The 3,463-nt window shown below is 42.7% G+C and overlaps 1 non-coding gene across 1 annotated transcript; it reads left to right on the plus strand.

Annotated features, from left to right (window-relative positions):
* The first annotated feature begins 611 nt into the window (after positions 1–611).
* On the plus strand, positions 612–684 carry trnak-uuu (transfer RNA lysine (anticodon UUU)). Its single transcript has one exon. It is a non-coding gene; the product is annotated as a tRNA-Lys (tRNA).
* Positions 685–3,463: the final 2,779 nt, after the last annotated feature.

Here is a 3,463-nt window from a genome sequence, read left to right on the forward strand (position 1 = left end):
TCTACAAATCATTACCACTATGTCCAACCTAAATGGGCACTAAATTCCTAGTCATTTCGTAAAAATGACTGCTGTACCCTTTCCTTGAATTTTCTCCAGAGATCGAGTAACCATCACACATTAGCTTTATCTTTCAAGCCAAAGATTCATTGATTTTCTAGAATTACTTTTTGTCACTGTTCCAAGTTAAAATATCGACGTATCTAAAGCACCAGGACAGCAGGGCGTTGTGGAATAAGTAGGAAACGTCTGTATTTGGTCTTCGGGGTTCTAAGATCATTTATATTCCAGCTGCAGACTAAGCCGTCAAAAACATTTAATCCCTTAAGTCTGACAGCCGTGTCCTATTGGCGGTGTGACTGTCTCCTCGTCCATCCTCAGAACTTTACTGCATCCAAACAAAAAAGAATTGTAATACAGACCCCACCTTTTCATCCTTTGGGAATGTAAGGATGGGAATACAAGTAAAATGAAGCTTTCTGTTCTCCCTTATTTTTATATCACTGTATTTGTTTTTAAGTCATTCATAGGAACCTGCACCAAGTTACGCAACGTGCTCATATTAGGTGAACACAAGGACCTGATGATGTGGTTTTCACTTACAGACATGAGCCTGGATAGCTCAGTCGGTAGAGCATCAGTCTTTTAATCTGAGGGTCCAGGGTTCAAGTCCCTGTTTGGGCAGTAGTCCCTTTATGCACCTGTACAGCACAGTGGTTTTGTTCGTTGTCACTCCGAAAGACCGAGTGACTGAAAAATTCCCTACATGACTTGTAGCCTTTTGCCAATGGTCAGTAATTTTCTTGGTGGCGTGTGGCTTAGCAGCAGAGTAATTTCACCACTGGGCCTGAGGCCCTTAATCACCAGTTGCTCCTGTGCCTGTATGTATTTGCCATGCCGTACTTCATATTAGGATGGACAGACATTTAGACCAACTCCACTGAGTGCAGAGTCCATGGAGGGCTGATTTGACCTCTTTGTCACCATTGATATAATTGTAAGGCATATTGCACGGCTACTTACTAAATAGATCATTTTCTTCAAACACTCTGATAAATATAAATGATTTTATTAGTTACAAAGCTTCTGCTGACAAAGTAATCCAGTTGCAGGGGTGTTTCCCAGTACCAAGACCACAGAGATAGTATTTGTGTTCTTGGCAAGAGCCGTCTTGCAAACTTGCCACCCAAGAACAAACTTGGGGTGCAGTGAATCATGGGATTGGTCTCCCTAGGCGAGGATGCAACAGATGTATCCTTGGTATTTGGGGCGGAGCAAGAATGACATCTGGGGATTATTACCGTCCTCTGTACTTCTGTTCTTAATATGGGAACTAGTCTTTGGTAATGGAACATGACATCAAACAGGTACATGAGAACACAAGTATGGACAAGTACGCAGATCCTGAAGCTGGGCACCTTCACACCTCCTCACACAGGTGCTTATGAAAAGCATCTATAGCTACAACCACTCTTCCTTTTCTGCCTCCTACTGGAAACACCCAGTCAAATTAACCATATAATATACGGCAGTGTTTTCCAATCTGGTCCTCAGGGACCCACAGCAGGTCCATGTTTTTGCTCCCTCCCAGATTATCCACATTTTTGCTCTTGGTCTTGCTCTGGGAGGGAGCAAAAACATGGATTGTCTGTGGGTCCCCGAGGAACGGAACTGGAAACACTGGTATACAGTATAAAGTGCAGGACAATAATACAGAGTGATAGTGAGGGACAGACCCAGCAGATTGGACCCGGGCATATGCATGGTGCACCTGTGGCATTCGGGTAGCGGGTACCTGTCCAAGGTGGTGATGGCCATAGAGGATGGCAAAACACCTCGGGATAAACCACACGGTCTTATAACATCCCCTGTGTCGCTTTTATAAGCCTCCTGTCCAGGTCAATTCATGCTGTTACAACAATCGATTGCCGCACGTATCGCTTTTAAAGGTGAATGCGTACTTGCGCACCAGTTATGTCAATCCCTAAATATAATCTTCAGAATAACACAAAAAAGATGTAACCTGCAGAAGACAATGTAGAGAATGTACCTTTGAGAGAGAGAAAGAGAATTGCAGACCAATCACTGCTGCACGATGTGATCATACAAGCATGTATCTCCCCACTAATTTGCTCTGAAGCTTATCATGTCCCAATTAACTCTGCAGCTTATCACTCGGTTGTAGGCTATAAAATATAATTAGTTCAGTAGCTAAATAGTGAGTAGCCAACCGAAACAACCAAGGCTCTTTACTGCAGTGTTTTTGAAGAGGACACCTGGGTTCTTAGTGTATTACCATATATAAATGAAAAATATTGTATTCTTTTGGCACAGTTATGTTTTCCAGAGAGAGAGAGAATGATTGGCAGCCTCTTCACCCAGGGGTGGGGAATACCCAGAGCTGTAGACCAATGGCGAGCGATTATGTCACAGGAAGTTGCACGAGCAAAGTGGTGGCAGAAAAGAAGAAAAAGCAAACGGAGGCGAATGGGCAAAGACCTCAAAATGAAGAAATAAAAGTTTGTGTTGTGCGGTTGGTTGCCAAAATATAAATTCAAAAAGCAACAGGCTTCATTTTAAAAGAATACCATAGAAAATAGGTCTAGATAATATTCATAAATATAATTCAGAAGGCACACTGAATCAGCCCTACAGCTTAAAATAATATTTAGCCTTATAAATAGAAGTAACATTTTTACCTAAACATGTTAATGTATCCTAATTGTATAGCTTATTGTGGTGTTTATTCTACATTAATTGTCTATTCTTTCTGCTCATACTGTAAACCAACAGTATGTATTTTGGGATCAATACTGTAAACTCTCTATCTCACCCACAGCTCAATATCCATCCATCCATATTCTGTAACCACTTATCCAGGGTTGTGGGGGGGGGAGGGTTCTGGAGTCTATGGGTGCCAGGCAGGGAACAACCCAGGAGGGAGTGCCAACCTATCACAGGGTACGCGCACATGCACATACACACACACACACACACACACACACACCTTGGTACCTCTAACCTCACCATGTGTTTGGATTGGGGGAAACCGAAGCCTCCAGAGGAAACCCCACAATAACACAGAGAGACCATGCAAACTCCACAAATGGAACCCTGGGAGAGACTCAAACCCTGGTCACAGTGGTGATGGTGACAGTGCTAACCAGTGCACCACCGTGCCGCACCAGAGCCCAACACTAGCTCAAATAATAAAAGTGACACATACATGATACATACTGTACTGAACTGATACACAGTAATTTGATCTACGAAAAACTATTCAGATTAATTTGAAAATTATACAGCCCTTTACTTTAACTTGCAGGAATGCATCTTTAACTTCCAGTTCCAAATACAGAACTGAGTAAATTAATATTTCGTGGCGACATTGTGGGTCAGCTTCACTCCGCTAGCGGTCAAAAGGTTGTTGGCTCAAGTCCCATGGCTATCAAGGCCCTAACTG

The sequence above is a fragment of the Paramormyrops kingsleyae genome, chromosome 24, assembly GCF_048594095.1.
Source record: "Paramormyrops kingsleyae isolate MSU_618 chromosome 24, PKINGS_0.4, whole genome shotgun sequence".
NCBI lineage: Eukaryota > Metazoa > Chordata > Actinopteri > Osteoglossiformes > Mormyridae > Paramormyrops > Paramormyrops kingsleyae.